Source organism: Rhipicephalus microplus, unplaced genomic scaffold (genome assembly GCF_043290135.1).
Source record: "Rhipicephalus microplus isolate Deutch F79 unplaced genomic scaffold, USDA_Rmic scaffold_12, whole genome shotgun sequence".
NCBI lineage: Eukaryota > Metazoa > Arthropoda > Arachnida > Ixodida > Ixodidae > Rhipicephalus > Rhipicephalus microplus.
The window spans coordinates 46,585,722-46,611,006 of NW_027464585.1; the positions used below are offsets into that span (position 1 = coordinate 46,585,722).

General features: G+C 41.9%; 1 protein-coding gene and 2 long non-coding RNA genes across 7 annotated transcripts in view; 1 reads left to right on the plus strand and 2 right to left on the minus strand.

Moving 5' to 3' along the window:
• Positions 1-25,285, minus strand: part of LOC119166787 (chymotrypsinogen B) — a 1,014,345-nt gene that overhangs the window by 651,601 nt on the left and 337,459 nt on the right. The gene's annotated exons all lie outside the window — the stretch shown is intronic.
• The window catches only part of LOC142783846 (uncharacterized), a 577,947-nt gene that overhangs the window by 80,487 nt on the left and 472,175 nt on the right, over positions 1-25,285 (plus strand). The window lies entirely within an intron of this gene.
• LOC142783847 (uncharacterized) lies at positions 2,657-16,579 on the minus strand. The gene is made up of 3 exons (XR_012888516.1): positions 16,172-16,579; positions 6,931-7,140; positions 2,657-2,777 (listed from the first exon to the last, which is right to left on the minus strand). It is a non-coding gene; the product is annotated as an uncharacterized LOC142783847 (long non-coding RNA).

Genomic DNA, 25,285 nt, shown 5'->3' on the forward strand with positions numbered 1-25,285 from the left:
GCGGAATATCTTGCGAAACTCTGAAGTAGTTTGGAAGAAGCTAGCGAAGAAGCCACCCGACAGAATGAAGTCTCTCAGAAGGAGTACGTAGGACGTTATAACTTGAGGGCCACAGACAAACAGTTTGTCACAGGGGACCAAGTACTATGGCTCGAGAAGGAAGGAGAGGGGAAGCTAGTGGCGAAGTGGAAGGGACTGATTCCAGTGGTTGAAAAACTGCGACCGTACAGTTATTTAGTTGAGCTCGAGGACGGTTCACGCAGAACCATTCACGCTAACAAGTTCGCGCATATCACGCCCGAGTAACTGCAGTAGGAGTGATATTCGAAGGCGATCAGGAATTTGGAGAGGTTCCAGTCCCACCATGCGGGCTTGAGGTGCGGGCGACGCTGCAGCTTGATGAGGTAGCACACCTGGAGCCCACACAGAGAGAACAGCTGCGAGACTTAATCGCGAGGCACCCGAGGGTATTCGCAAACAAACTCAGCACCTGCGAAGTGGGAATCCATAAAATACGAATCAAAGCAGGAGAGCAACCGAGGCGCACATACCCATAACCCATACAGAGTGCCGGTGGCGCTGGTGAACGGGGTAGAGAGGCAGGTAAATGAGCTCCAGCAATGGGGATTGATATACCCGGTTTAAAGTCCGCACGCGTATCCACTGGTCTCCGTACCAAAGAAGGACGGTGGCATCCGCATCTGTTGCGATTTCAGGAGACTCAACGAAATAACAGAGACAGATGCATTTCCCATGAGCGTGGCGACTGATCTGTTATATCAAGTGGCGAATGCTAAGTACATAACTCTGCTAGACATGTTCAGGAGTTACTGGCAAATACCTCTCGACAAGGACGCGCAGGTTTGTACTGCTTTTGCCACTCCCTACGGCCAGTACGCATGGAGAGTGATGCCCTTTGGGTTAAAGAATGCCGCCAGTACCTATCAGAGGGTCATCACTAGTGTACTTACTGGCTCCGCATATACTTTATGCTTGCGCTTAGATTGATGATGTAGCGATATACTCTGAGATCTGGAACGAGCACCTGGAACATTTAGACAAGGTGCTTATGTCCCTAGCGAAGGCAGGGTTGACGCTCAACGTAAGCAAATGTTGGTTTGCACAACAAGAAGTAAAATTCTTGGGGCATATTGCTGGATCAGGCAAGCACGGGGCCGATCCAGAGAAGGTCAGGGCGATAAAGGAGATCCCGGCTCCCGAAACAAAGGAACAACTTCGTAGTTTTTCAGGGCTAGCCAACTATTATAGGTCTACGTGCCCGAGTACTACAAAGTCGTTATGCCTCTGACTAACCTAACTGGCCGACGTATTCCGCAGAAATTACCTTGGAATACAGAGGCGCAAGAAGCTTTTGACAAGGTGAAAAACTCTCTAGTGCAGGCGTCGGCGTTGCAGGCACCAGTTCCAAAGAGAGAATTTATCCTCGCCACAGATGCATCCGATTATGCCGTTGGTGCATGCCTGGCACAGCAGGATCTGGTGGGCAAGGAGCGCCCTATCGCTTTTCTGAGCAAGAGGCTTAACCCGGCTCAGACCCGATGAGCCACAATAGAAAAAGAAGCTTATGCAATCATTTGGGCACTGGGGAAGTTGAATGTTTGGCTGTTTGGCGCTAAAATCAAGGTGATTACCATTCATAACCCACTCAAATTTCTGACTCCAACCACTCCGCAGAGTGCTAGGCTGACACGCTGGGCGTCGGAACTACAGAAGTATAACCTGGAAATTGCACACAAAAAGGGCTGTCTAAATGCTAATGCCGACGCAATGTCGCGGTTAGTGATTCCTAACGATGACGCATAAAAGGGACGGCGAGTTAAGGGGGGTGTATGCTTTGTTAGCGCGTGCGCGTGATGGAGTCAACAAGGTACGAGTGACAGTTGGTGCCTCACGTGTCGAGCCAGTGAACATCCCAACTAAAACGTTCCGTATGATGCGGAGACCTCAAGTACGGAATTATTGGAATATGGAAGACGTATGATGCAGACTCCGCATCTTATGGAAAGACGTATGATGCGGACTCCGCATTTTATGGAGAGACGCATGATGTGGACTCCGCATTTTATGGAAAGACGTATGATGCAGAAAAACTGAAATGTGTGCATGTTACGTCCGAATCTAGTGCAAGGCAATATAATGTGTAAATTGAATAGACGTCCACATCTTGAGTACATGCAATACTGTGTACAAATCACAATATTTCTTAAATATGCGTGATGAGGGATTGAATCATCGGCATCTTTCTCATCGTGTTGCGGAAGCAAAATTAGCTTTTAACTAAAATACGTTACAAAGCTACTAAATTAACATCCTAGCGATCCTATATGGTGTTTACATTGCAACACATTAATGCAGTGTTCTATGCAAGACTTAAAGGATTTATAAAGTTATTATTTGCAAAAGAGAAGCATTATTATACACATCAGCCCTGCTACAATCAATATATTTTTTATTTGTCTGTATGCTTCAGCTGTGAATAGTGACATTGCAGTGTTGATGGTACACAAATGAGGTGACTACACCGTAATTTCACAAGCTCCACCTAAGCCACAGGATGGTGGCACAGAACACAATGTAACATCAATTTCGGAATGAAATCTTTAAACATAAATAACAACCATAGCACTGTGAAAGTGTGACGCTGTGTTTATTTCATGAACACCTTGTGGAGATCGGCGAAATGCTGCTTGAGGATCCGGCACCACTGTAGATTTGAGAGGTCACTGCCATAGAACTTATGTGGCCTTCATAGGCACCTGGAAATGTAAATAATTGGTACAAATAATATCAGAGACACATGTTAGCACCTTAGTTCACATGCACAAGAAATATAACACACAGAATGAAACTGAAAATATAAAGCACACAATCCTTCATGTTATGCATATGTGAATAATAGAAAAAATAAGTGTATAAATTAGTTCTGCCACAATAAAGAAAACAGCATGCTTATCTCAGTGAAAATAACTAGGTTGTCACGATTTTTAATGGTAGAGATAATCTATTGTTCTGTCCTCATATAATTATGATTTGAATGCTTTCTGCACAGTAAAACTTTGGGAACTACCAGTGAAAGCTCTCAATGTACATTTATTAGTGTGTGCATGTACGTCTTCTGCCTTTATACTATACAGTATGTGCACAAAGTGGGCATCTTGAACAATTTTGAGAGGTAAACCTATGCAAATATGAAGGTTAAAATCACCATGAAAGCAAGCAGGATAAGGCAGGTGCCATTAAAAATCTGCGCAAGCCAGACAACTATAACCGAACTGCACAGAAATAGGGGAGCAAGAGTAACATAAATTCGGCTGCTGACCCGCAGGTTGCGGTATCGAATCCCAGCTGCATTTCCGATGGAGGCAGGAATGCTGTAGGCACGTGTGCTCAAATTTGGGTGCACGTTAAAGAACCCCAAGTAGTTGAAATTTCCAGAGCCCTCCACTACGGCGTCTCTCATAATCATATAGTGGTTTTGGGACGTGAAACCCAACATATCAATCAAGAATAACAGAAATAACCTGCCAACAGAAAAGTTGGGTGCATGTGCTATCTCTAAGTGCTTACAACTTACTACAAACAGCATGCTCATTCCATTTTGAATACCGATATTGAAAATAACTGCTCTATTAGGAACGTGAAAGGTAAGGTAAAACTGAATGACTCTATAAAAAGTGACCCTATTATGACATCACGTTTTCTTATAACAAAATTGACTAAGACTCTGAAATATCATTATGCAAGAAAAAATCTTCAAAAGAACAATCAAGTTTGAAGTCATAATTTTTATAATGGCTACTATGACTATAACCAAGAAATCGACCTCAACATGGCTAATGTTAGTTTTTAAGCCCTATGTTCACTAGACAATGAACTATACCACAAAAAGCACAGCGTTCAGGCAAAGCACCACACAAAAAAGCAGACCTTTTTGTTATTACTTACAACACTTTTAAAATGGTATTTTTACCTCTACTTGCCACTTTTTATCTAAGTAACTGGTGTGAAACAATTTAGCTGAAAATGCACTGTGCCTCCAAAACCTGTTGGTTGAATCAGAATTTTTAAAAAAACGGTGAAGCTTGCACTAAATTAGGCTCCACAAGCCTTGGAACAGCGAGACTGCATGACTCTCAGGACTACTTCGGTTACTTGTGTTTTGTTTCTGGGCCTAAGCATGAAGACAAGGGCTTAATTGAATTGCTGCTAACAAACAAATGCTTTCAAAATTGCCCGAACGTCAAAGGATGCTCAGACATTTGTTGTTTTTCCCACTGGGCTATTCTACACCAAACATCAAAATCATACTGCCTGGCGACCATCACAGATATATAGTTTTAAAAATTATGGTAATTTACTCTTTTGAAAATAGTTATTTGCAGAATTATTTTGAAGAGAAAAAAAAGATGTGGTCACGTGGGTACCTTCAGAGTTTCGCAGAATGTCGTGCGGGTGTTATTTGTGAGAAAAATTTAAAAGTACCACTTTTTCTTGCCATATCAAATTTGATCTATATATTAAGTAAAGGTGCTTCTTTAAAGTATTTGAAGCTGAGTAACACTAGTGCAATTTATCCGCTACATAGGCTTTGAAGAATTCAGCCAAATTATTTATCGTTTGCATTTTTTGTATGGCAATACTGCACTTTGCATGAATATTTGAGCCACAAATACTCACTCTACAAAAGTTATATTTCACAAAAAAATAATGTTAGGTCCAGATTTCAAATATCACTATATAATCGTTTTTGTTCACATTGAGATGCAATTTGAACTATGTGTTTGTCTAATGGAAAATTACTTTTATGTGTAAGTTGAAAGCAAATAAACAGTTCTTGTTATATGGCAAGTGTTATCATTACAATTTTTATTTAAATGAGGAAAATGATTTTTGAAGTCTCCTATTGAGGGCCATGGGGAACTTCAAAACGGAAGCTGTCGTATATCAAATGCAGATAACAGCCATCATTAGGAAACTTCAAAAATAATTTATTCTTTAAAACAAAGTGTAATCATATAACTTGCCATATAAAAAGAACTGCTTCCTTGCTTTTGATGTGGCAAAAAAATTGCACTAATATTACTGAGCTTAATGCACTACACACAATCACCTTTACATAATGCCTAGACCAAATTTGGTGTAGAAGAGGCACTATTTTTGAAATACTTCTTTTTACTTTTTACAAACAACACCCAGACGACATCCTGAGAAGTCCAGAAGGCATCAAGGTTGCCTAATATTTTGTTCTCTGCAATAGATTTTTGCATTTTGGTACTTTCAGTACAGTACACGAGCACACTATTTGTTTTTTGAAAACACATTTAGGATGGTTGGCAAAATGGCTGGTATGTTTGATGTGGAATCGCCTCACTGCCAGCATTTATTCTTCCGAAACTCAAGCTATCACCTCTCTGTTACTGGCTTCTTTACATACAATGCCTGCATAGGAAAGAAAAAGAAAGGCAGGTCTGACAAGGTTCACAAGGCAAGATATTTTCATGTTGGATAAATTCACTACCATAAACAGCAGCAAAATAACATTCATTTTGAGTAGTCCAAGACACAAGCTATATACCAGTTTACTAAGAGCCAAGCGCAAACTTTTCATTTGATCATGTGTGGTGATAGACAGGAAGCGCTTATTGCAAGACTGATCAGCCTATAATTAACTGAATGAAGTACAATGCACTGTTCAATCCAACACCACATAGGCATCTTTGCTACAGCAAAGCCATGTGTCATTGATTCATGCACTAGATGGGACAATGCAAATGTAACAAAAAAGATGAAAAAAGAAAACAAAGGAAAAAAAGAAAAGGGGATGCAAAGTAGGAGCAGTGTAGCACACTACTTTTACTTTGCATCCCCCTTTTCTTTCTTCTTTTTCCTTCTTGCCTTTTTTTACCTTTTTTTGCTTCTCTTACCCCCAACCTCCGACAGGAGAAGACTTTGTATCATCGCAACCTAACTTGAAAGGAATAAAGGGCTGCACTCTTCTGCGTTATAGGTTTTTTTTAGACAAACATTTCCAACAGGCACACACGCCTACACCAAAAGATGATGTCATTACTAACCCCAATAAACTAACACGCCAAGGATGACATGGTGACTTCTCAAAAATAGGTCCTCCTATCGCAACATCGGCCAGCCTGTCTGAGGCACTTCCACTGTTCACCCTGATTACCCGACTAAATGCTTCTATCTGTCGACTCGCATCTTCATTTTGGATAACACTAAGACGAGCTTACATTGATTATTACGCAGGAAAGTTTAGTGATGTATCATTCATCAGATTAGGCAACTGTGTTAGAAAAATTATTGATAGCTTGCTTCCTGGCTTTTTATATTAACAGTGCTTCAAGTAGCCTGAAACTTCGTAATGTCTTCTATGCACATGAACCAGATTGACAACGTAATGCACAACATGCTTAAGAATATTGCGAGAAACATAATAACGAACAAATGACCAGCCACCCAAATTTCTTGCTGTACATGTTTATAAAATGTTCATGTACACCCAAATGAGGTGCTTATCATACAAGCCGAAAAAACCTTGAAGTAGGGCCTTGGGGCCTTCTGTAAGTAGACGTGTGGCATTTTTTCTGTGGAGGGCTTTACACCCATAATTGAGGAACAAAACTCCTGTACAATGAAGAATGTTGGCAGCTATCAGTTATAGAAAAAACTAATGCAGCTAATCTTCCACGACACATCTGTACATATAGAGAGGTGACGAAGCTTCTCTGATTTGTGGCAGTAACTCCAACAGAACCAGTGCGCAAATTGGCACCACTTGGCTAGACAAATGTCCAAACATGCCTGCCCGACTCCCTCTAGCCATCCCGGTTGAATCTGACACATGATTTCTTGACTGCTGGCTGGACAAAACAAAACCACTGACGCACTCACAATACACAGCGTGAACTTCCTCTGGAGTGGTCAACTTCGTGTTCTGCGATGAAAGAGCAGCACAGTGTCTTGATAAGGCACTCCTTGCAATGGTTTTCAGTGCCACACAGTTACTTTGCTGTTCCTGTCGAAGAGAGCTTGGGGAGCTTGGAGGGTGCTTGCTCTTTTCTGGGGTCTGCTGCCGCTCCTCGTTTTCTGCTCAAGGTCAACCTGCACAAAGTTGTAGACGAGGCTTTAAGAGTTGTATATAACGATATACAAATTTTTGCTGAACACACATTTTCTCGTGGCACACTGAGAAACTTCTTATAAAACTTACGGCCTCGCATATGAAAACATATACAATCGATCCGAAGATGCAATTGACTCTAAAGTAGTAAGTTTGTTACGTAGTGTATATAAAGAAAGGTCATTCAGCACAACCACAACTACAGTTGCACACGAAAACAACATTAGCAGGACGCTGTGGCCCGCTCTCATGGCATAGCTTAAGCTGACACTGATCGTGCAACGATACTAAAAGTATGCAAAGATTGCCTGACCGATTTCAGGCAGTACTGAAGGGTAGGGCACGAATCTATCCTTCTACTCATGAGCAGTGCACAAAATTCAACATCAGTACCAACCCATTCAGCTAAACGTTTTGATTAGGATTTCTTCATTAAAAAGACTTACAAGTCGCCAGAATGTGTGATTGGAGGTGGAAATCAAAAAATTTGAATTGAACTGCATTCTTTTTGCAACTTGAGTGGCATTTCCTTTTAATATTGCACTTAAAAGCCTAAAAATTATTATGTCTTGCAGCCTGTTTGTTTACTGCAAATTATTTGATGCTTTAACATGCAAAAAGATTAGTGGTCAAAGTTACAGCATATGTCGGTATTACCTGTGCCAACATTATTCTGTGCTGCCTACGCAGAGGAGTCAACCCTCAAAAAGCAGCACTGTCATCGTGGCAAACAGTGCCAAATATGTGCATTTCGCACACACATGAAATGCATGGTTTTGCAGCAAACTGCAATGCACAAACATATAAAGCTGTTATGCTGACCTCCCACTGTTTGCTGCCTGTGTTGTGTGACAATTCATAGCAGTCAGAGACCCGAAAATTCTTAAAACGTTTCCAGCACTTTCTGTGTTATCACTAGATGTACTCATGAAAGCCATGTCAAACAAAAAGAAACAAGCCCCAAAAATTTTCTTCTTTCACTGCATGTTTATACGATCAGACCAGTAAGCTTTCTATTGCAGAAAAAAACAGTTACTATAAAAATTTATATTCGGTCCCATTGACTGCTTTATCCTTTAAGCCATGTTATTATGTTAAACGCGTGTCCTGCTTTACACGATCTGGTCTGCATGAACTCTTGAACTGGCACCATATAGGTTGAAAGACACACAGAGTTTTAGACAAACCTAGTTTCCCGTGGAGCATCCTTATGTACTATAAGAACACATCTCAATCTAGTTAGTTGATCACAACGAGGTGAAAACGGCTCGCACTTGAAAAGCACGGGCAAAACGAATGACGCCTGCACCTTGTGCTCCCTGTACATTCTCGTTGAGGGTGCAGTTCTCACCTTATCCTTATGCGATTTCGCATTTATAACATTGTTCGCTGCATATTTTTTGTGGCATTAAAGTGTGTGATACCGTCATTTTATTTATTTATTTATTTATTTTCAATACTGCTACTCTCATTCGAGAGCGTGGCAGTTGGGCAGTACAATGATTTTCAGTACAGGCAATAAAAATAGAGGGAAAAAAAAAAAATCAAAGCAAAACAAGTGAGTTAAAACATACACTAACATTTGTAGCGTAATTACAGCATATGTGGGTTAAAAAAAAAAAAAAAAAAAAAAAAACAAGAAGCACGATATATACAGCATACAGTAAGGCAAACAAAATGCTGGTTAAGGAACAGCATACTCAGTGGAATTTACACAAAAACGCCTAACACATGCTAGGTTCAAGGGAAATGACAAAAAAGCAAAAAGAAGGAACATGAGGCTTCGCAAAAAGTGACCAAAGAAAATAATAATAGTACAGGTGTCGGTGGGGGCTGAAATAAGACTAGGGTAAATAAGATTACATTTCTGGCATTGAGCAATAAGTTGACGTAAATGGGAAAGTTTCTAGAAGATGAAATGAAGAAATCTATGTTGGTGACTTTGCATACATAGGTCCTCTTACGCAAACACATTTTTTTCTATTTGTGCCATAAATTCCGATAGTGATTCGATGTTGGTGATAGTAGCGTCAAGTTGATTCCATTCTGATATTGCGAGCGGAAAAAAAGAATACTTAAACGTGTCATTTTTACATGCATATTCTGTCAATGTGTGCGCATGCTTATTACGTGTAGGTCGAGCCTGGGAAAACGAAATATACTTAGAAATATCTATTCGATAGTTATTTTTCAGTAACTGAAATAAGAATTTTAGGCGAGCGTGTTTCGCTCTTGTGGATAGCTTTTGCAAACCGGATTTCATTAAAAGATGCGTGGGCGAGTCTGTGCGTTTATATTTATTATGAATGAACCTCACCGCTTTTCTTTGTATTGATTCAAGTTTTTTTATGTTAGTCACTGTATGCGGAAACCAGACTGTGTTAGCGTATTCTAGAACAGGCCTTACAAATGATGTGTAGGCTAGCAGCTTCGTTGCCGTTGTTGCGTGTGCTAGGCTTCTTTTTAAGAAAAATAGTTTCCGTAGCGCCTTTGAGGTTATTTTACTTATATGCTTGTCCCACTTGAGATCCGATGTTATTGTGACGCCTAGATATTTATGTTCATCAACCCTATTAAGGGGGGTGCTATTAATTACGTATGTGAAGGTGGATGGTAGTGCTTTCCTGGTCACAGTCATGATCGCAGACTTTTGTACGTTGAGTGTCATCTGCCAACTGGAGCACCAATTAGCTATATCAGCTAGAGAATCATTCAGCTCATTATGATCACTGTAATGACTAATTTCTTTGTAAATGACACAGTCATCTGCGAATAGCTTTATATTGCATTTGATGTTAGCTGCGATATCGTTAATATAGAGCAAGAAGAGCAGTGGTCCGAGGACAGACCCTTGTGGGACTCCGGATGTAACTGCGACTGTGTTTGATAACGTATGTTCGTAAATTACAAATTGCGAGCGGTTATTTAAGAAGCATTTTACCCAGCCAGAAAGTTCTCCTATACCAAAAACATCTTCAACTTTGGCGATTAATTTGCTATGACACACACAGTCGAAAGCCTTAGATAAGTCAAGTAAAATCATGTCAGTTTGACCACGGTTATTAATTGTAGCAGCGAGGTTGTGTACTAGTTCTGTGAGCTGAGTAACTGTGGATAAGCCACTGCGAAAACCATGTTGGTTGGGGGAAAAAAAATTAATGCGCTCTAGGAATACTGTCATGTGCTTTAAGATTATGTGTTCGAGAAGTTTACATGATGTACTAGTTAGAGAAATGGGCCTGAAATTTGAAGGTGAATCTGCGTCTCCTCCTTTGTGGATTGGTTTTATCTTGGCTATTTTCCATTCTTGAGGTAGCTGTGAAGTACTGAGTGATTTCCGGAAAATTAGGCCTAGGTATCTACTGCACCACTCTGCATATCTTTTGAGGAATGTATTTGGTATATCGTCGGGACCGCTACCTTTCTTGGGGTCAAGTTTAAGCAAAAGGTTGAAAATCCCTGCGTCCGTAATGTCCAGTTTATCGATTTCTGTGTATTGTTTTGTTTTAATCGCGGGAATGATATTATCATCCACGGTGAACACTGACTGAAAAAAATTATTATATGCGTTGGCCTTAGTTTTTTTTTCTTCGGGAAGAAGATGTGGTGTAACGGTTTTATTGGTACGAAAGTGATTCCAGAACCTTTGGGGATTATCAACAAGGAAGTTAGGCAATACTACGTCAAAATAGTGCTGCTTAGCACGTTTAGCTTTAAGTTTGAATTCCGCGATAGCTTCCGATAGTTTCTGAATTTCGGATTCTCCCCCTCCTTTCGTTTTTATTGCCCTGCGTAACCTTTTCAAGCGTCGCTTTGCTTGAATTACCTCCCGCGTGATCCATGGATTATTTTTTGGAGGACGCTTTGTTTTTGTGGGTATGTAGTGCGCGATACAGTAAAGTACAACTGATTTGAAGTGGAGCCAAAGAGAATCTACATCTATTGAAGCATGGGAACCGGTTTCTGAAAAATGCTGGAATTCATGAGCGAGATGCGTCAGCACGCTATCATCATCGGCGTTTTCGAAGTCTGTTACTACAGATACAGAAGAATGAGTGGTTATGGTGCCGTCGAGGGGTACGAAGCACACTGGTACGTCGTGGTCAGATATACCATGGACTACGTCAGTTTTAATGCGGTTTATGTCGAAATGATTACTGAAAAATATTAGATCAAGTATGTTCTGTGAAATTCCCTGTGAGCGGGTTGGACGTGAAACGACCTGATGGAGATTAAAGGTAAGCATAAGGTCAAACAATGTATCCGAAGCCGATGATGAGTAGCACATACTATTCCAGTTAATATCTGGCAGATTAAAATCACCCATGAGAACAACGCGCGAACCAAAGGTGTGACGTTGCATGTAATCGTGAATGGCACTGATAGAAGCATCACCAGAATTTGGGCTCCGATAAACACAACCTATGAATATACTCGCGCCGTCACAGAGCAGTTTGCAAAAAATGGCTTCTGCGCTTTGTACATCCGGAAGAGCAACAAATGAAAGTCCCTTTTTTATTAATAACGCCACTCCACCACCACGTGTGGGGCGGTCTTTTCGGATCACAGAATAGTTAGGTGGTGCAAACTCGTGATCAAAGACGTCAGGCGTCAGCCAGGTTTCTGTAATTGCTGCCAAGTGGGGCTCATGATCAATGATCAGATTTTCAAGCAATTCAGGCTTATTGATGACGCTTCGTGCATTCACCGTGAGGAGTGCTAGTTCACCGATTTTGCAGCACGACGAGTAACAGCTCCCTTTTTTGTTTGATGACTAGGTACGTTCACCGCCGTTGCTGAACTTGTAGTAGCCGAGGCTTCTCCTACGGTTTTTTTATTAAGCGGTACCTTGTCATCCTTCTCATTGTTCCAAACATATGCGCGATTATTTATATATAACTTATCAAAAACAAGAGAAACTTTCTCATTATTTTGTCGGTTAGCTTTCGCACTGTTCCATAGTTTCCTTCGGATATCGCGTACATGTTTAGAAAAGTCTTCAGCAATCGATAGGCCGGTATCTTTAAGTTTATATCCCCTCTTTAGTATTGAAGGTTTGTCTCTAGAATCTAGTAGTTTAGTAATTACAGGTCTAACCTTGTTTGGCGCTGCTCTACCTATCCGGTGTATGCGCTCGATTGCTATTGGTTTTAGTTCAAGAGTGCCTTCAATTATGTTTTTGTTTACTGTACCTTCAAGTATCGGGGGCGTCTCGCCTTCTGCCTCTGGTAAGCCGTAAATTATCAGGTTATTTCGCCTGCTACGATTCTCGAGATCGTCAATTTTTTCTTGCATGGATTTTATGAGAACATTCAGATTCGCGATTTGTTCTTGACAACAGTTGACTCTTTCTTCTAGGCTTGTCAGTAAGTCTAATTTCTTGTCAATTTTAGCCAGACGACTTTCCTTAATCTCTTTTATATCCGCAGCTATTTCTTTTAATTGTTGGCTGATATCAGGACCAGGGTTCGTCTCGATGTCGCCGCCAAGCAATAAGAGTTTAAGTATAGACGCCGCATGCTCAATTGCAACAGCATATAGCCGTGGGCACGGCAGCACAAGCAAGAAAGGGTTGTTTGAGCTAATGCATTTTCCATAACGCTTCCTCACCTGTAGGATGAAGACAAGCGGATTGTTAGCTGACCGCATTCCGTGAGTGCCACCGTGCCCAATGGCCCGGCCGTGCTTGAGGTGGTCCTTTATAGCTGGGTCTAGTGGTGGCGCTGAGCTTGGTCTATGCGCACAGCAAATGCGCACAGTGTCCGCGCAGGTAGACGATGAACGTTGCAGCACGGGATCCCATGACTGAATCAGTAAGGAATCTCGAGTGTTGATAGTGACGTTGACGCCACGTGTTGTTCTGGGTAGTCCTGGTGGCTCGGAACCCGGACCGGCATGAAGCAGCAGTCCGAGGATGAGCTGTAGGATGAAGACAAGCGGATTGTTAGCTGACCGCATTCCGTGAGTGCCACCGTGCCCAATGGCCCGGCCGTGCTTGAGGTGGTCCTTTATAGCTGGGTCTAGTGGTGGCGCTGAGCTTGGTCTATGCGCACAGCAAATGCGCACAGTGTCCGCGCAGGTAGACGATGAACGTTGCAGCACGGGATCCCATGACTGAATCAGTAAGGAATCTCGAGTGTTGATAGTGACGTTGACGCCACGTGTTGTTCTGGGTAGTCCTGGTGGCTCGGAACCCGGACCGGCATGAAGCAGCAGTCCGAGGATGAGCTGTAGGATGAAGACAAGCGGATTGTTAGCTGACCGCATTCCGTGAGTGCCACCGTGCCAATGAGTAGCCCATGAGTAGCCCATGTAATTTATAAAAATAGAATTCAAGATAGCTCGATTCAAAAATAACAAAGTGCATCGAGCACCAAGTCCTGTAGCCATTCTTTAGGCAAGTGGCAGGATGATTTATTCTTCAAAACATATCTTACTTGTAACCACTACAAGAGCTAACTCATACACTGGCACATTCTGTTTGCCTCTTCAGATTATAAGGTACCTTTTTTATACCAGAAAATCTGCAAGAAAAATAGAAATCTTGTAATTGTGAAGAAAGAAAAGTAGAAGGAAAAAAAGATAACCTGCCCTGGACAGGGACCGAGCCTGCGAACTTCGAATAACATGTTCGATGCTCGATCAACTGAGCTACCATGGCGGCTATCCCTCTTCCATTTTGTACGGTATATATGTGCATTTAATCATAGAAGACTCAGTCAGCGCTGCCTGTTACCATTATGGCGAGTGTGGGACACCTTTTTTTTGCCTACAGGTAATCGCATTACGATTACTTCCAATATCCCTATACTTCTTTGGCAGCATTATGCATCTGTTAGTTCTCAGAAAATCTGCGAGTCACAAGAGGTGGCAATGGTTCACCCTCCCACCTAAATGCATGTACTTGAACACACGCACAACTGATCAAAAAAACAAGTCACAAACCGCTAAGATTTAATGGCATTCTGGCACATTCTGTTCTGCTAAGATTACTGAGATTCACTGTTTCAGATTGATGAGTGAAGGAAAGAACTATAAATTTAAGGGTTCGTTGTCTTTGTTGAACACATTATAATGAGAACTAGCAGACAATGATGCCAAACAAACTATAGGTGGTGTTATCAAAAATAACTTTAACAAAATTGTGAAAAGAAAAGTGAACGAAAACGTAACTTGGCGGCAAGTTACTAATGAATGGACACTTTTTGACAACTGAATTGACATTACTTTTTATAACATCCCTATATTTTCCTGGCTAATGTTGTCGGGTAATTCTCATTATTAGAGTGGTGAGTAGGCTGACAAAGAAAGGATATGGCATTGATACTTCTTTTGAACACCTAATAGTTTGAGGACCTTAAAAGATTGGGAGCTGCTTTGAGTAGACTAGAATATTTAGTTGGATAGAAAAAAAACGTACACACATTTTAACCAGGCTTTCTAACACATTTTGAGACATAAAAGTGTATGCTGCCAGTAATGTTAAGTACCATTACTTTTGTCCCACTATGCACTGTAGCAGGTGTAGTTAGAGTGGTGATAGTTAAGCTATAATCAAGCACACCACCAACTGCGTTCACATCTATGGTCGCGTATTTTAGAAATAAATCCGCTGTATAGTAAAACATTTTAGAGCATTTATGATTTTATCCAAATCAAGTTATACCGACTGGGTAAGCAAACCATTTGCATAAAATCAAAAAGCATAAAGTGATTCATGTATTACAACTATGTGAACAATTTCAGCAACGCAGGGCAAAGTGACAACGGTTCTATTAAAACACCTCTCAATATAACATGCATGAAGAGCACCACACCAGAATATTTTATAGTGCATGTAATATCGAGACTACTAGACTGTCTATTGACCTTTAAGAAGAAGGATATCTCCTTCACGTTCAAGGTGCAACCACTTAGCCTTTTCCTGAGCTTTTCTGTGAATATTTCCTGAATTTCAGATATCATTAGGATTGATTTACAGTGAACAGATTCTGCTTACGCATTGAAACCTAGTTCTGTATGTAACTGCAATAAAGGGTGCCAAACCACCTCCATTTATTTTTTAAACATTTCAAGCAAATCTGTGCAACGACTTCAGAATAGTGTCCTGATCAACAATGACAACTACAGCAGCACAACTAGCTATGGGTGCCCAAAAAGTAGCTATAAACAAACCTTTCCCTCTTTGAGCCTTTTGGAAGTGTTCAGAACCTCAGTGCTCACCTTACAATATTTTTTTAAATACGTGTTTGTGTCGCCACTGTTCTTGCTCCTTGCACAGTGAGGAGGAGCACATGGCAAGAAGAGACAAGAAAGAAGCATAGCGAAAAAAAGCGAAATAAGCGAGGACCTCTTTCGTATCGTCCAATGTGTGTAACGTTACTATTGCGACAACATATAGAAAAATTATCACGGCTATGCATCCATTGCAGAGTCATACACAGCTGCAACACCACGAATAAATTTCAACCCTGTGTTGGTTTAGGATCCCTTTATAGTGGCAAGCTAAAGATATCTGCATTTGTTTGACACATATTAAGATGCAGTGAAATGTGATATGATAATCTCCTTTAGAATGCACGTCATGTGGCTTCATTGTATATGTGGCCACAAGTAACTCTGGTTGCAAAGCAATATGGCAGAGCCTAAACAGACGTCACCGACCACTCCAACATGAACTTGCCTTTGCTACTTGCCCATTATCATCCCAGCAAAAAATGAATGATTGAATCTGCTACAGATAAGTGCTAGCTTATGCTAAGGACCAAGTATGAAGGGTGTTTTGTCATTATTGAGATCAGTTATTTGTTCAAGAACACCTGCTGTCAAACACAAATACATTGCTGTCGAAGCATCAAGACTCAAATATAAAGCAAAAAGAAGTGTCTTTTTAAAAATTACAGGCCACTAGCTGCAAGATAAATATTTGATATAATTGGGATGTAAGGCACGCACAAGAGGTGCTGCCATATTATACTTTTCCCTGTGTTGAAACCTGCTTGCTTTACTCACCCAACACATCTGTAAAGATGCCGTGAAAACACCAAGCAGCTGATGCAGCATGGTTGAACACATGTCCAAGGATTCCACCCTTCATATTGGCTAAGCAGCCCTACAGCCTCCACAGTCCTGCAACCATTTGTAAGACAAATATAGTTCTACCCAAAGTTCTTGGTTTACAGACACACATGCAAGACACATAACCACTCTATAGGAAGTTTGCATGATAATGCGCTGGGTAGCAAAACGGATGCCAATATCAAGTAAGTATGCCGGCCTACCGCTTCTTTCTTTCCGTTCTTAAAAATTAATCAATCCATGGTTAATAACTGTTCCCCCAATGTGAAGGGTACTGGCAGTCCGGTGAAGAATTGCAATGTATTTCAAACACAATCCAATTCATGACAAGTAAGCATGCAATAGCGTTTTGTCGGCTTTTCAAGAAAACAGCATGAAGTTTAGCTAAAACCCATGTCTTTATAAACGCCATTCAATTTGATATAAAAGTTGTGAGCATTATGTGAAAGAACACGGATTCATGTTTAATCAATGATTACTTATAATGTACTGATATGAATGCAACTAACTGAATATGAAACGATAATTTTTGCTTGAGCATTTCGAGTTTTGAACACTATCGCACTTGCCAGCTGCATCTTGTCCAAAACAGCGGCAAGCTAGGCTAGTTTCTCTAGGTGAGCAGTAATGAACAGTGCAAAGTAACAACGAGAAACAGCAGTAACAACAGTATGGGGCAAGCATAGACTGCCAACTGTATAATTTATTGCACAAAAGTTCGCCTGAATATCAGTCAGACAACTTGTGTAAATGAAGGTCCAGTTGGAAATGAACAAGTTACGAAATCAGCAATGCCTGCTTTCTCTAACAGGACCCTCATTCACATGAAGTATGCAGCGATAGGCTCCTACCAAGGTACGTCACAGCATGATGTCACTGGCACGCGTAAAAGGTGTGGCTGGAAAAACACTCCCGCTGGTGGCTCAGCCAGGTACAGTCATGCGGTGTTTGGGGCAAGTTTTAATTCTTCAAAACGTACACTTCACGTTACAATGTCGACACTAGCTGTAGTATGTGTCAGCAAACATCTTGCTGTGTGGTAAAATATTTGCCACACTGTCTGTTTATCTTGGAGAAGTGAACACACCTGGTGACCTGTGTGAGGAACAGCGGCACAGTCTTCAAAAATGTGCACTGTTGATTGCGGCATGTGGAGTGCATTGAAAGGTATTGAGAATATCGGTTCAACTGAGAATATTGTGTGTGGTGTGTGCAGTGTCAATAACAATGTGTCTTGTTTGCGAAGACGTTAGCACTCGTGGCAGGGACCGGTCGTTGAAAAAACTTGATTGGACATTTTAGTCAATGTAAATATGCACTTGACGCGATCATCTGCGAGTGGGTACAGCTCAGTGTTTGCGCTGTGTGCCGAAGAAAATTGCGTGATCAACGGGCTGGAAGATACCATTTGCTGAAGCTGCATGTATGAATCACCCCAATGAGTACGCAAGCCCAATAAAGGTATAACTCGTTTTATCGAAGGCCTCATATGTCTTCATGTAATAAGCAGAGATTCTTGTTTCACATATACTCAGTACCTTTACCGCTCGATATTCATGAAGTGACAATGCACACTACAATTTTGTGTGTTAGGTCCTAAGAGAGCAATGTAAATATGCAAATAAGTTGTAGGTGTCAGATGCAGAGATGTAACTGCACAAAAGATTACGTATATATTAGGCTACAGGTTTAGAATCGCACACGTATCAGTGGTCTATCAAGAACGTCACCAACAACTTCCTTGCCAACCAGCCCTTGCACAGAGGGAGGGAATGGCTGGCACGGTGCTCGAAGTGACGTCACACTATTTGCAAATATAAAGAGGTTTTTTACTTAGACAAAATTTTGCACAATACATTTTTTAGATGCAAGACTGTACTCGTCCCACATTGATCATACTGATGTCTTTTGTTCTTACTTTGTGCTGTGAATTACTAGACATTTAGTCATGATCTTTAAAAGCTAATTTCAGTGTTCTCTCTCATACTGCTGACAACTTTGTCGTTGCATAAATTGGGCAAAAAAGCAACACAGAAAGGCTGTCACAATAAATACACCAACATGTGTATTCTCCTGCAAACAAAAGTCGGCACTGGTCCTATCATTACCCGTCTTCCTTCTCTCTTTGCCTTGTTTGTGCTAAAACAGCCAAACAACTGATGAGTTAGATGAGAAATATTAGCGCATCAAAACTATAAGTGCTTGCATCAGCAACTACACAACAGCGTGATAACCGCACCCCTGCCACACAGCAGGGAAACATATTTTGAACATGCTGGCATTGCATTATTTTATAAAAAGCAACTCTGGCAGATTACAAAATCTCACATTGTGCATGCAAGTTTCCTGCAAAGTCAGGCGTACAATGTAGGTGCTGGCCGGTACATTATTAGTTACAAGCAAAGGCGTCTTGCAGGTACACATACAGATTCCACAAACACCTCTCTCTCTACACTAGGCACACACATTATATCTTTCAACAAGCATACGCCACTGTTTAGGGGTATAATAACGCTCTACTGTGAACGTATGCTTATCAAGTCACTTGGGCGTTGGCTAGGTGAATTGAGTCAAGTTGCAAATTGTATTGCCCACGAACGTGAAGAAAATGCTGCTTTGCATCAAATGGCCCCGAGGGCTTCGTTTAATCAACAACGTAGCAAGTGCCGTGTGCGTCCTCCTCACTACATTGCACTTATGAAAAAATCGATCACTATACACATGCATGTTGCCACAGTTGTCTCGAGTTAGCTCCAGTAAGGCCGCGCCGATGCGCCATGGCTCTGCTGGCGTTAGCGTTGTCAAAGCGAATCGGCAACCGCGCTCGCAAAGGTGCGTAAGGTTGCCGTTTCACGACGCCACGTTCGAGTGCGGCAACACACACTTGCACTGAGTGGCATACTTAGTCTACATAAAAAAGTGTCCCCCTTACCTTTGGTTTCTTTCACACTGTCCTGAGGGAAGCGACCACAGGCGTCAGCCGTCACCTCGGAGTCCTTCGAGCGCCCGCATAACCCGCCGACTCCTTGGACGACTCGCACTTGATCCGCACTCGAACAACCGCGGGAATAGGGCGCAATCTTAGCACATCACACGAACGAGGAACGGCGCTTCCTTGCGTAAATTTAACATTTTGTGCTCTCGTGTGTAGCAGCGCGAACACATGAGAGACGCACCGAAACGGCATGCTCATAGAAACAACGAAGACAAACAACAAGTGGCTTTAGCTGTGAATGGATTTGACTTGGATATCTGTGTGAGGAAAATAAAAAAACACCTTTCGCTGTTATAAATTGAAAAAATGTGTGTTATCTGGCAAAATAACTTTGAAAGTGATAAACGGTTATTTAAAAAACAAGTTACAACCTATGAATATTTTTGCACGTCTTTGTTTTGTTTTTGTTCTAGCAGACGACAGCCTCCTACTGCTTCTACGACAGACGTAGTGCGGTTTTACGTTCGGTGCGTGTCGCCGACGCAAAGCTCTATAGTATTCATATCAGAGTTATCAATTCTCAATGAACCATAGGATGACTACAAAGCAGTAACATTTTGAAATAGTGCAGTACGCAATCTTTCAAGGTATGACATTTCTTTGCTCTGAAGCAAATCGAAGCAAGCCTGCCGGCGCAATCAGCTGATGTCGCCGCTACGCGAGGCATGGTCGTGCGCAATAGCATCGCGCCCCGCGCTCGATTTGTCATCGAGCGATAAAACTACTAAGTGGAATACAGCTAGATGCAGGGATTAATGGCGTATCACTCTAATTTCCTGTGGTGGCCGACTCAATCGCAAGAGAACTCCGGGAATCAACCTTCAACTGCTCAACCTTGTGTGTGGGTGTAAAAATACTCGTTTTTATCCGCGACGGGACGGCAATCTATAGTTGAAAGACATGCGAAAAGCATGTGACGTATATACAATCACAAAACATATGCACACAACAATATATACGATCGCATATCGTACATAAATATGCCAACACATAGCGTGTAAACAGAAAATTTATATATATAACTTAAAGGCGCATGCTCTGCCCAGCGCGAATAGCTTAGCAAGCTAACGCACTCAGTTCACGTACGCGAGCACAATTGAGTGGCGCAGGTTCATATCCCGCTGAATCTAAATTTTTTTTCAATGTTTTTTGTGTACTGCTATCTTTTCTAATGCGTTAGGTACTAAAACAAAATAAAAGCAATATTGCGTTCAAGTCTGTATGTGGGACTGCGTTTTTCGCGCAACAGTTATTACTATTTTTATTTTCATTATTACAATTTATTATTTATTTCATAATACAACAAAATTAGAGAATAAGGGGAACATTGGGTCTGCTTGATTGTGAAGGAAATCGAGAAGTGAGAAAACTCAAACCAAAAAATTTATTTGAGAAAAAACTGAGCATTTCACAGCTGGACCAGCTGCTTCAAGGGTAGGCCCTAGGTATGCGCGAGACTTGCTATGTGACTCATCTCAAGCTGTGGCAGTTGAGGGAAGCCAATATCACCGAGAAGCAGTTCTAAAATGTATTTTGGTTGATGATTTTTTTATTCCTTTAAAATAAGGGCTGCACAATTGTGATCAAGCCAAACCAAGAATTGCGGGCACGAAGTCATGAGACAGAAAATGAATAATGTTCAATGTTTGAAAAATTGCCCTTAATAAAAGGAAGAGTTATCGAGTGCTACATAGCCTAACTCGCAGTAGGAATTTTATATATACATATAGATGGTTTAAAATGGACAATGTTGCACACACAGAGATTGGTTAAATTTCTTTGCAGCATAGTTGAAGCTTCTATGTAGAACTGAAGCATCAAGAGAAGCTCATGCGTCCTCACCTTATTGCGCTTTACATAGCTTGTATGCGTCCAAGCAGCCATGATATATTTTAAAGCATTTGTTTCACCTATATTCTTCTTATTCATTAAAGCTGGCCCATAAGTTGTGTCTTATGTAGCACTACAATAAAGCGTAATCTCCATGGTGGTCTGAAACAATGCTTTTGAAAATCTCATAACGACCCAGCTCTATACACAACCACCCGAGCATCAATGATAAGCACCATTAATGTGTCTGTACATATCAGTTGTACTCTCATACTTAATTATTTTTCTGACCACTCCCTCTACCCCTACCTCGTTTTTGTCATGAAACTGTGGCAAGTTGTGTATAGCTGTATTTATAATGTAGGAGCACATTTTATCAATAAAAATTATTTTTAGGCTACATGCAATTAGTTTTCATAGATTTTCATTTCTTTTGTCGGTGCTCAGGGGGCTAAGCTCATGGTCGATATTTTAAAATGACATTTCTCTTTGCCAATGTTAATGAGAAGAGTTTCATTATTATTGACAAATTCATTCGCATTGAATTTACGTCTCATTAATACCGTTTCTACCAAAAAAACGAGCCCTTGAAGTCATGCTTTTTTTGCTTGATTTGTTTTCGTGTGACAGCATGCAAGTAAAATGACAGTTATTGTCATTCCTTGTGAATGACACATTTTCCGTGTGACAGACTTTAGCACCTGGTCATCTGCAGAAGTAGTATTCATTCTGGAAAGGGGCGAACAGTGGTGACTGACAACACAGACTAGCCTGCGTTATTCTTTTGTACTATATGTCACTGTGCATTCATTTATAACTATATAGAGCTCGGATTTCCTGCTGAAAATGTGACAACAAATGTAGATTTTCCACATTTTTGCAACAATGCACATGCCTTTCATACACTATTGCACATTGTTTTAAGCACCTTACAAAATCTGTATATTTCCGTAAGACCTTACGTTCCGCACTTTCCTTATGAAAGCTTCTGTACACTCCATACACTTTCGTTATCCTTCCATATCTTCTATAATGAACTCTCCGTATGCTCCATAAATTTCCTTATCCTTCCATATTTTCCTTAAAACTCACTCCATCCACACCATAAAACTTCCTTATCATTCCATATACTCCATAAAAAGCGTTGCATATATGCCATACGTTTTCCTTATCTTTCCGTACACTCCATAAAAACCTTTCCGTATACACCACACCATTTCCTTATCTTTCCATATACTTCATATAAATCTTTCCGTATATGTCATACAACTTCCGTATATTTCCATTAACTCCATATTTTTTCCGTATGTAGCATAAGAAAATGTTACGGAGTCCATATATTTTCTGTAAGATTTCATACAGAACGTTTCAGTAGGGATGTGTGCACATGCGGTTGTGTTTGTGTCGCATGTCATAGATACAGTGCAACACAGTTAGAGGGGAGGTGTTGGGCTCGAACTTCGTGCGTTCCCCGAATACCTTATTGTTACCCACCCCGCGGCCAGCGACCCCTCGCCAACAAGGAAGCGAGGACACCGGAATGTGGGACGATGACTGTCTGCTGGCCACAAAGGACGCTAGAACTCCCGTGCCCCAAGGGGTTCGATTATGGCGCCTTACAGGAGACCAAGCCTGGCTGCATGTGGCCGGGCCAGGCTGCAAGGATGGAAGGTGCACGTGCGTGTCCGCCGGATAACCAGAATCAGCGGAGGCGACGGCATTTGTGCACGGGCCAATTTTATTCAAGGCCTGTCAGCCCGGCATCGCGGGAACTTACTCGGAGGCGCTTTCGCCACGACCTGGCAATGCCCGTCGTCGATCCTTCCGGGAACCGGGGTGAAAGAAACCTGAGCGACGGCGGAGAACCGATGAGTGGGCAAGAGACGGTGGGTCTTTGAGGTTGTGGCGAGGATAACTCAGAGCCTGGCACTTTCAACAGCAGCCAACCGGGAGTCGAGTCGAGACACATCCGTGCGTTCCGATTGGATTGTAAGAGTGGTGCGTTACGATTGGACTGTAAGAGTGGTTGAATGGGGGGACAGGGGATAAAACCAAGGTTGCAGGGACAAAAAAGAAGGAAAAGAAACAAATACAGGTCTCTATATCCAGATGATGTCGGAGCGGTCGTTTCGTCAAGGTACCAGCAGATGAAAAGTTCTCGTCTTCGGCTTCCTTGGTGGCAGCAGCCAATGCAGCACAACAAGCGAGAGGCGAGTGGAAAGAACCAAAACGAAACGTAACTGCATCGAATCACACATCGGGTAAAGGACTCTTGGTAATCAACATATACAGCACCCTTAAAGATAAAGGCACCGGCATACCCAAAATTCTTGCTCAAACGTGGTCCCCACATCGCATTGTAGTATGTGACTTTAATGCACGCCATGTCACATAGGGTTACATAAGTAACTCACCAAAAGGTAACCTTGTACATAACGCCATGATGCACCGCGCACTTTCCTTAATTACTGATCCTACTGTGCCAACGTGAGTAGGCACTAGCGCCGCCAGGGATATCACGCCTGACCTCACGATGGTGAGTGCACATGTAATAGTAAAACACATGAGGTTCTGTCAGATACATTAGGTAGCGACCACCATGTGATTCGATCTGTCATAACGCAAAATTCCAAAATTTTCCGACCTAAACTGCAGACCCTCAATGACTGGGATAAACTCCGCACATATATCGCCGCGGAGGATACCACTCCGCAAAATATAGAGTCCTCGACTCAAAGGATACAAGAGGCTGTTGATAGGGCTGGTAAAAAAATTTAATAACACGCAAAATGCACCTCAAATTTACCCCCACCTCCTCCATCTGTGGGAGGCCCGACAAAGCCTTTGTAAACGACGGAAGCGTCAGAGACTAAACCGCAAACTTCACCTACGTATCGCTGCAGTCACAGAGGAGCCTGCACGGTATGCCACCCAGTTAGCGAAAGCAAATTGGGAAGAGTTTTGTGAGGCACTGAAAGGAACACTCGGCACAAGACGTACATGAAACATCCTAAGGGCCCTACTAGATGCCACGTCGACCAAAAACCTCATTCACACCGCTACCGAACGGCTCATTTACCTAGAAGAACAAAAAGGCACACGCATTACGACACATATAAAAAACCTTTACATTCCTCAGTCCCTACACCCCCTGATCGAACGAAAACTTGGATGCAGACATCACGCTTGCAGAGGTAAAACAGGCCCCTGCTTGTATTACCCGGGACATTGCACCAGGGCCGGATTGTATAACATACAAGATCCTCCGAAACGTAGATGACGTGTCTCTACATTAGCTAACGGATCTCTTAAACGAACAATTGGAGCAAGGGCACTCTGTCCTGTGTTTGGAAACATGCTCAGATTGATCTGATTCCGAAATCAGGCAAATCACTACTTCTCGAAAATTTATGACCCATCTCGCTCACGAGATGTGTAGGTAAACTTTTTGAGCATGTTGTTCTCCGTCGACTACAGCCACATTTAGAAGCTAGCGATTTCTTTCCCAACAATCAGTTTGGCTTTCGCCCAACCTATTGGCGCAGGATCTCCTCCTGCATGTTAAAGAGACTCTATTACATCCCAAACGGCAGACAGCCTAAACTAGAGCCATTTTCACATTAGACATGCTAGGCTTTCCACAATGTAGGTCACGAACACATTCTCAGGACATTGACCACAACTGGCTGTGGTCGTAGGACCTGACATCCTGTCAAAGCTTTTTTTGGAAAAGCGCACCACCGAGGTTAGATTGAGTACACTAACATCCGCCACTTTTTCCCTCCCAAACAGGGGCACACCCCAGGTAGCTGTCTTATCGCCACTCATATTCAATGTAGCCTTGGCCCCATTGGCCAACTAGGTCGTGGATATTCCTAAATTACAGCATGCATTTTGCGCCTATGATATGACTCTGTGGGTATGGCATGGCTCTATTGAGGAGGCACAAGACGTTCTACAAACTGCCATCAACGTCATCTAGTGGCATATAAGTAGAATGGGCTTCCATTGTTCGCCAGAAAAGTCCAAGTTACTTCAAATTAAACTCCGCATGCACGACCCAAGCATAGACCTGCACGTGCATGGTCAACCTGTGCCAAGAGTACATAAAATCAGGATACTGGGTCTACACATACAATCAAACTTAGACGCAAGCTACATGTTGAACATTCTTGATAAGCAGATAAAGCAAACATCAGGACGGATCCGCCGGATTGCGTCAC